The following is a 10,000-nucleotide window of genomic DNA, read 5'->3' on the forward strand; positions in this document are numbered from 1 at the left end:
TCTCTCTCTCTCTCTCTCTCTCTCTCTCACACACACACCACACCACACCCTACCCTACGCCCCACACACCCCCACACACACCACACACTCCACACCATACACCACTCCCGAGCACACCCCTTACCACCCTCCACCACACACGATCCACCGCCACACCTTCCCCACGATGTGTGAGGAGGGGTCGGGTGTGGTGCCACAGGCCTCTTCCTTCCCAGGTGGCGGTGACAGACTGTCCCCTCACTGCCCTACCCACAGCAGGAGGAAGTCTCCGTCCATCACAACCTTTCCCCCTTTCCCTTCCCCTTCCCTTCCCCTTGATTGCGCCTGCCCTTCTGTCTGTCATGCACTGCCCTTCTGTCTGTCATGCACTGCCCTTCTGTCTGTCATGCACTGCCCTTCTGTCTGTCATGCACTAGCTTCTGTCTGTCATGCACTGCCCTTCTGTCTGTCATGCACTAGCTTCTGTCTGTCATGCACTGCCCTTCTGTCTGTCATGCACTAGCTTCTGTCTGTCATGCACTGCCCTTCTGTCTGTCATGCACTAGCTTCTGTCTGTCATGCACTGCCCTTCTGTCTGTCATGCACTGCCCTTCTGTCTGTCATGCACTGCCCTTCTGTCTGTCATGCACTGCCCTTCTGTCTGTCATGCACTGCCCTTCTGTCTGTCATGCACTGCCCTTCTGTCTGTCATGCACTAGCTTCTGTCTGTCATGCACTGCCCTTCTGTCTGTCATGCACTAGCTTCTGTCTGTCATGCACTGCCCTTCTGTCTGTCATGCACTAGCTTCTGTCTGTCATGCACTGCCCTTCTGTCTGTCATGCACTAGCTTCTGTCTGTCATGCACCCTATGATCCACTTCCGCTTCCATGGTTCCATCCGCTGCCAGATCCACTCCCAGATATCTAAAAACACTTTACTTCCTCCAGTTTTTCTCCATTCAAACTCACCTCCCAATTGACTTGACCCTCAACCTTACTCCACCTAATAACCTTGCTCTTATTCACATTTACTCTTAACTTTCTTCTTTCACACACTTTACCAAACTCAGTCACCATATATATATGTATATATATATATATATATATATATATATATATATATATATATATATATATATATATATATATATATATATATATATATATATATATATATATATATATATATTCTTGTGTTTGTGTTTAACAACACCTTTGTTTGACAGTCAGTGGGGGATGGGGTGAGTGTGGGGCGTTGTCGCTGGGAGGGATGGTAGAGTGGGGTGGTGGCGGGCGGTGTTGAGGAAAGACCCCCATGTTTTTTAAACGCGCGGTCTGACCCCATCCTTCTCACCCCCTAAGTCCCTCCCCCAGGAGAGTGGACGAGGAATACCTGACATTGTTTATGATAATGTCTTTGTCGGAAGGGGGGGGGGGTAGGGTTAGTCATAGGACGAAGACAGACAGGCGTAAAGAAAAAAGTGAGTGAGAGAGAGAGAGAGAGAGAGAGAGAGAGAGAGAGAGAGAGAGAGAGAGAGAGAGAGAGAGAGAGAGAGAGAGAGATGGATGGATGGATGGATAGATAGATAGATAGATATAGATATATTCATAGATGGATAGATAGATAAATAGACAGATAGATGGAGAGAGAGAGAGAGAGAGAGAGAGAGAGAGAGAGAGAGAGAGAGAGAGAGAGAGAGAGAGAGAGAGAGAGAGAACCGGTGCGGGGGAGGAGTGACATAGGCAGATGATGGAAAAGAGAGAGATCATGTGTGTGCTGGAGCTGAGAAAATGGTTTTAATGTTTTCAGAAGGAAGGAGTGCAGGTTCGATACGAAAAAAAAAGAAAAGAAAAAGAGGAAACAGATATTGAATAATGATCGTGTGGGCAAAAGAATTTTTTTCTTTTTTTGGAGGAAAAGCCTTGATAACCTGGCCAGATTTGTGAACAGAACAGAACACAGGTGGACGAAGGGGAAAATAGACGAAGATTATAATGATGGTGTAGATAGAAGGATTCGAAAAGAAAAAAACACGACAAAGAATGGTGCCCAAAGCAAACTCTGGCAACACGTAATGGATATAGAATGATATAGAAAATGCGGGGAAGACCCCGAAGGAAGCAACGAGAAGAATAACAGTGGAACAACAGAATAAGACATAAAAAACGGAGATGGGGCAACAGGGAACAAAGGAAGGGTACCCCTGAGGGAGGACCTTTGTGTGTGTGTGTGTGTGTGTGTGTGTGTGTGTGTGTGTGTGTGTGTGTGTGTGCGTGTGCGTGTGTGTAGAGGTATGACAACCTTACTCACACACTCACACCTCCTCCTCCTCCTCCTCCTCCTCCTCCTTCCCTGTATTTACGTACCAAACAATAAACAAATGCAGAGAGACGAAGCTTTGAACCTTTACTTATAAGTCGTTCTGTGGCACTTATGTAGCACTTATGTAGCACTTATGTAGCACTTATAAAGCGTAAGGGTGTTAAGTAACACGTGAGAGGTTGGGGAGCATTTCCCTCTTTTACTTGTAAAGTGCCCCTCCAGCACTGTATAAGTATTTGGTGCGAATATTTTACTTATAAAGTGCCTCCCCAGCACTGTATAAGTATTTGGTGTGAACGTTTTACTTATAAAGTGTGTGTGACGGTAAGATCACAAAGGGAAAAACAAAGCGTGAACACAAAGCTAAGAACAAAACATGAACACAAAGCTAAGAACAAAACATGAACACAAAGCTAAGAACAAAACATGAACACAAAGCTAAGAACAAAACATGAACACAAAGCTAAGAACAAAACATGAACACAAAGCTAAGAACAAAACATGAACACAACTCCTACATATTGACTGTTCGTTCAGTTACCCTTTTATGCTCGTCTTGTTTTACTGCGTTTCTTTCACAGCGTTGTGTTGTGAACAATGAAGAGGCACCATTTCCTCTCTTTATCTTCCACCGCTTTTTACCCCTCTCTCTCTCTCTCTCTCTCTCTCTCTCTCTCTCTCTCTCTCTCTCTCTCTCTCTCTCTCTCTCTCTCTCTCTCTCTCTCTCTCTCTCTCTCTCGTGCTGTGTGCTCTGGGACCCACCCTCGCTCTCTTTCTCTTCCTCTCACCTCTCCTCTCTTTCTCTCGTTTTTGTTCTCTTCTGACGCGTCCCTCCCTCCCTCCCTTCTCATCTCCGCTTCTCTCCCGACGTCGTAACTCGGTCCAAGATAGCGACGTCGTCGTAGCGACAGCGACGGTCGTAAACTTTCCCTCAGGACTGTCGCCGACGAGGCCGGAGGAGCTAGGCACGGCGGAGGCTCGACCTCCCGTGCACGACCCCCTCCGTGTACAGGCGACCCTCGCCCGAGCCCTTCAGCCAAGCCAAACATGAGTACACAAGAACCTCCTCCCCTTTGATCGCCCTGCCCATCTACCCTTCCTCCTTCCCTCCCTCACCACAGACCTTCCTGGGGTTCTTCCCTGGCGTTGCGACTCCGCCTCTTGCATGAAGTCTTCTGGCCTTACACCCAACCCCTTAACCCCCTTAACCCCCACTTAAAAAAAGAGGTTATTAATCTGTGGCGAAGACTCGGATGATCACCCACTCGAGGGGTGGGTTAAGGGACGGCCAAGTGTGGGTACTTGATTTCTCTTAGTTTCAACTTCCCAGACTACTGCTGCTGCTCCTGCTGTGGTGGTGGTGCTGCTGCGGTCTCCATATCATAATATCCAGTCAAGGAGGAGCAAACGTCGTGTCTTACCCAAAACCCACGAAGGTCTTATTCCTTCTCCTCCTGCAGTCCTTCTCAGACGTCTTCCCGAGAGCCAGGCTCCTTCTTATTACGAAGACGCTCCCTTGTCACGTCTCTCTCCCCGTGTCTCTCTCTTTCTCTGTAAGATCGGCACGGTCATGACTTTCATGGGCTGGGTGTATATGGTCGTCATCGTCTTCCTGCCCTGCAGATGGTGTCGTAATTCCACCAGAGACAACCACGTGAGTTGGGAGTCTACCCTTTCGGGGCTGAGGTGATCGGACGGTAAGTAGAGGACGTCCGCTTCAGATGGAGATGCTGGAAGTCGCTGGACCTCTTGGGCGTTCCAGTGAGGCAGTCTGGAGGATCCCACTGGCCCGACGGTCTTTTGGGAACCAACAAACCCGACTTCGGGGAGACTGTGGGAACCTTCTGGTGTAATTAGAGCTGCATTCTGACGTGGTTTGAACAACGGCCGCCAAGGAAACATCAAAAGCCCTTTGAACCGACCTCCTTAGGGGAGGGCCAGACCTCGACCCGCCACCCGTGGCTTCGTGGTCTGTGTTTGTAGGCCCTGAGGAGGGAGGGCGTGGACGTTGGTGTGATTTAAAGAGGTCTTTTGTCGACGTATATGATCCCAGGAAGCCATGGGGTATCATAAGATAATAATCCATATGTACACAGGTGTCGTATGGAAAATATATTCAGTGCTCATGGAATTCTGGAACGGTGTGGCGGTGAGGACATCACAAGAGTCGGAGCGTTGCAGAAGGGCTTGTCCCTACTGACGGCGGAGAATAATTAGCCCACACTCTTTCTAGATTAGCATCCAAGCTGATGATCAGTGTCAAGGCGTAGCTACTGTGGGAGTTCCTCAGAAGTTATTTACGAAGAGCGTGGGCTTCAGACACGATCTCTCCATGCCTCGCTCTGTCTCTCTCAGTCACCATTCATTGAGGCGTGGAGAGGCGGGCCGCCACCACCACTCCCAGGGCTTAGAGATACAAGGGACTGCACTCACGTAGCCTCTCTCAGCCCCCAACGTCCCCTCCAAGCCAGAGATAAGCTAAGGGAAAAGAAAGATAAGAAGGGTGAGCAGAGGAAGAATAAAGAAGGAATGAAGAAGCAGAGGAAGGATAAAGAAGATAAAGACGATGATGATGATGAAGGGAAATTGGAATGCGGTGTAAGTGACCAGTGATACACAGAAGTCACCAGCCACGAACTGATCATCGGTGTCGCACGGTGGAAAGAGCTGGAAGGCATCAACGTCGAGCAGCTCCAGCCAGCAGAACAGAACAGGGGGGAAAACACACACCAGAATATAAGCAGACTGGAACATTGAGACACGCGAGAGGGAAATATACACGGAAGGGAAGGAGGAAGTATGGAAAGAACCCAACTGGAATCTCATTCTCCATTCACCCCTACCCGGTCCCTAAGCCACCCACGGTCGACCCAGAACACATCCCCAGCCCACTCACGACGCCACCCCTCAACCGACCTTCAACCCACCCACAGCCTACCCTCAACCCCAGAGAGAACCCTCCACCCACACCAACACCTGCGGCCCGCCCATCCGCTCCTCGCCGCTGCCCTGCCTCCTCCTCCCCTCCGTGTCAGTACGTGGGCGTGCCAGCTAGCATAGAGCATCTAATATATTGATGGCAGTGGGCGGGAGCGGCGGCCCCGGCCCCCCTCTCCCCCACAGGCATCGCTGGAACGCTACCGTCGCTGGAAACTGATCCATCTCTCCAGGCCTCCAGCTCTCTTGCAGGTCACGCAGCATACGCAGCCAGTACTCCTGCCTCCTCCACGTCTATATTCCATATAGAGGGTCACAGAGAAGACCTTGCTTCATTGTTCCATTGAGGACGCTTCAAGAACCTATATTTGCTACTCCTTAAGAATGCCTGAAGAACCTGGATTTCTAAAGCCTTTAAGAATGGCTCAATGTAATCAGTCATTCTGCTAATCCTCTAAAAGGACGATTCAAAGACTCTGTCGTATACTAATCCTTTTAGAGATGACGCGAGAATCCGTCATTGACCAGTCCTTCAGGGTGATTCAAGTGCCTCATCTTCACTCATCCATAAGAATCATTCAGCAATCCAACGTCATGATAATCCTAAGATGGCTTAAAGAACCCTGTCTCTTTCCAGCCCTCGGGAACCCGCTTCGTCATTTCTTCGGCAGCAACGTCTTCTCCTTCGCCGCCAAAGACCACCAATCAATTTCCAGCCCTCGGGAACCCGCTTCGTCATTTCTTCGGCAGCAACGTCTTCTCCTTCGCCGCCAAAGACCACCAATCAATTCCCTAAGTCTTTGAGGTCTTCACATTTTTCTTTCACTGACCTTTTAAGATGATTTTTTTTTTTCTCCCTCCCCCGCTGCAACTTTTTCATCGTGGGGAGGTCTGAGTTATAGAAAACAGGAAGAGGGTTCCGCCTAAAGCCGTGCAGGGTACTGGTTAAGTTAGTGTTTTGTTTTTGTTTTCTTTTATTCACGTTTTCCATGACGCACACGATGCAAGACCCAGGAAGGACTCCATGACCAGAGTACTCCATCTACCTCTCCAGGCTGGTACCCCCCTCACTAGGGTTCATGTCCTCGGGGGCGATGAAATCGCCAGAGGACACGGAGTCCCCCGGAATAAGTCCTCCTCTTTCCACGGATCCTTGTGACACGCCGGGGAGTGACACGGGGCGTCTTCGACGTGACCTTTTCGGCTCGGTCGACCCCCAAACCGGCGCCCCTCAACCCACCTCGGGACTTCAGACCCACCTCGAACTGCAGCGGAGAGACGGGGTGGGACTGACTTTTTTTTTGGGGGGGCCACTTCCTGCCCGCTGACGAAAATGTAATCCGACGAAAATGTAATGCGGCGAAAATGTAATCCGACGGAAATGTAATCCGACGAAAATGTAATCCGACGAAAATGCAATCCGACGAAAATGTAATGCCGGCGAAAATGTAATCCGGCGAAAATGTAATCCGACGAAAATGTAATCCGACGAAAAATGTATTCCGATGAAAATGTAATCCGGCGAAAATGTAATCCGGCGAAAATGTAATCCGACGAAAATGTAATCCGACGAAAAATGTATTCCGATGAAAATGTAATCCGGAGAAAATGTAATCCGACGAAAATGTAATCCGACGGGAGCTCCCACTGACCTTTTGGGCGGGGGAAAATAATTTATCGGTTGGAGCAGAGGTCAGGCGCGGAATTATATGACCTGACCCCTCCGGCGCTGGGGTTTGGGGAGGTGTGTGGTGGGAGGGCGAGGTCAGGAGAGAGAGAGAGAGAGAGAGAGAGAGAGAGAGAGAGAGAGAGAGAGAGAGAGAGAGAGAGAGAGAGAGAGAGAGAGACGCGCGGGAGGTCGTTTGTCGTCGTAATTACCCTGAGGGATGGGGTCAAAGTTCGTCTTGCGGGCAAAGAAGAGTTAGAGTTCGTGTAAGAGGCTCAAAAGTGCTGGTTAGGGGAGCACCAAGTGGCAAAGAGAGGCTGAACGATGCTCTTCTTAGTGGCAAAGCAAGGCTGTGACACGCATTTTCTTTGACGGATGTCAAAGAAAACTTGTAAGAGGTTTTCTTTGTTGCGAAGAGAGGCTGTGACTCGTTTTCTGTGAGTTAGGACAGAAATGGATAGTATTCTTTTTAAGATACGAAATGGCGTCCTAGCTACGTCTCTTCGTTGTATATTAACTGACTTATATTTCTTTCATGTATCTCCCCTGATGTGATTATTACACGAAAGTGCACTTAGGAACTTATCGCGTTTCATTTCCCCGTGGACTCATAGGAATATATATATATATATATATATATATATATATATATATATATATATATATATATATATATATATATATATATATATATATATATATATATATAACTGACAGTTTTAGGGCAAAAAGTCTACATCGGCATCACACATGACAGCATATTCATATAGACCAAATTTTGATCGACATTTAATTATATATTTCTGTACCACTTTCCGTATGTAAATTACTTTACGTTTTATGAAAAAAAAAAAGAGAAAAAAAAGTGAAAATGGTAACTTTACTTAAGGCAACACTGTAGCATCAATGCAGTTGCCGATTAGCCTTTTCACCGATTACGAATCTTCATCAATCATTTATAAACTAAATCCTTTTTGTGTTGTCTTGTCTCTTGAGGTCTGGTGACCGGTACCGTCATGTCTCTAAGTCACGCCTGATTATTCAAAAGAAAAAAGAAAAAAGCCAGGAGGAATATAGTTATCAAGTATTTATTCACGACAGTATATTTCGTGAACTGCTGGTATGGTGAACAGGTGTGGGCGGGGCGAGAGGTGGCGGTGACAGATGTATGATGTCCTCTTCCCCCCACCCCTTCCTCCTCCTCCTTGCCAGACGTATGACGTAATACCTCGAAGTTGAGCTCCCCCGAGGGAATGTGAGCTGAGTGAAAGTCATTCACACAGCTGACGCACCGCGCTAACCCCCCAGCCGGCGCCTGTGTGATGTACATGAGTGTACAGGAGGGTAGTGAATGCACGCAGACCCGTGTGTGCTGGAGAGATGGTGGCGGGTATAGTGTTGAGCGGGAGTGCACGGTGGCCAGCCGAAGAAGACGATGTACACCTGTGTTGCCACCGGAGAGGGACTCTGAGGAGTTAACAGGGGCAGGCAAGAGTGATTTAAGTATATATATATATATATATATATATATATATATATATATATATATATATGCATATATATCAACTAATTCATGCTTATGATAGCGTGCGTGTGTGACATGCGATCAGTATTGTTAATAAACACTGGCTTGTTATGTCCGTAGACTTTCCCATCCTCCCTGAAAGGCTCTTTCGACCTTCATGAACATCTGTCTAGTTCTCAGGTCATCATGCGCTCGAGCTACAACTTCAAGTCGGATCCCACGACCCTCAGAGAGCAGATCTACCCCCTCTTATTGGCCCTTGCTAGAGGTAGGCAGCTTCAACGACATTTTGAATTGCCTCACGAGTTTTCCATTTTTCCTTTTGGTCTCGAGTTAACTCGTCCTTGATATATATATATATATATATATATATATATATATATATATATATATATATATATATATATATATATGTATATATATGTATATATATACATTACATTCTGGGTCTGGCCTCAGTGAGGATTTCCGTCCATGACCGTCGCCTTTGACAGAAGGCGGGAGCCTCAGTGAAACATTGGACTGTTAGTAACAATTTGGCGGCACCCCGAATCTCTCTCTCTCTCTCTCTCTCTCTCTCTCTCTCTCTCTCTCTCTCTCTCTCTCTCTCTCTCTCTCTCTCTGCTGCTACCGGCGAGTTAAAAGTTCGAGTCCTGGAACCCTCGCCCAACGTCTGCTCTCCCTCGATGGGCGCGAAACAGGAGACAGGTCGAGGAGAAGATCACCCTGGCGACGGCGAGCTCTCACAGACCCGATGGTCGTCCCGGAGTTCCCTGAGAGGCCAGGCCAGGCCAGGGCAAAGCAGGCCAGGGCAGGCCAGGCCAGGCCAGGCCAGGGCATCCCAAGCACCTCACCCACGCGCTGTGTGTTGACCCACAGCTAAACGCACGCACGGCCAACCCGCATCTCAGACCGGCAGACAGTTCTTCACCGAGGACCCTCCTGACGTAGGGACGGAGTGCATGTGTCCCAACACACCCCCCAGCAAAGGGGACTGATGGAGAACCGAAGACCCTCCTGACGTGGGGACTGAGTGCATGTGTCCCAACATCCCCCCAAGCAAAGGGGCCTGATGGAGAAACGAGGCATGTCTGCTGATTATTTCCTCCCACGACCTGGGGGAAGGATGATGTCCATGTCTCCCCACAGAGGAGACATTACGAAAAAAGGCAAGACCTCAGGACGAAGGAGCCCTTTGACTGCTCCTTCCTCAAGGCCAAGGAGTCATCCTTGACCCCAGTAAGGGCAGACGTAACTGGACTCGAGAGGCAACAGTCCCAAGTCTCATAGATCCAAATGAGGGGAGTGGAGGAGGGTTGGAGAGACGATGAGAGAACCCACCACCTCCCCTCTCCCGACGGAGGCGCCGAAGGTACGGGCGAAATTTCCCTCCTGCAGACCACACCGGGTCTGGCGGACGTCAGGCGCCCCTCGCGCCGCCAACATTTCCCGAAGTATCAAATCCAATAAGGTAGACGTAATGAACCGGCACCGAAGCCTTTTAGTTAAGTTACAAGGGCGGCCTCCCGTGGCCTTTAGCTCGGCAGACCGTTATAAAAATGGAAATTGG

The sequence above is a fragment of the Panulirus ornatus genome, chromosome 67, assembly GCF_036320965.1.
Source record: "Panulirus ornatus isolate Po-2019 chromosome 67, ASM3632096v1, whole genome shotgun sequence".
Taxonomy (NCBI): domain Eukaryota; kingdom Metazoa; phylum Arthropoda; class Malacostraca; order Decapoda; family Palinuridae; genus Panulirus; species Panulirus ornatus.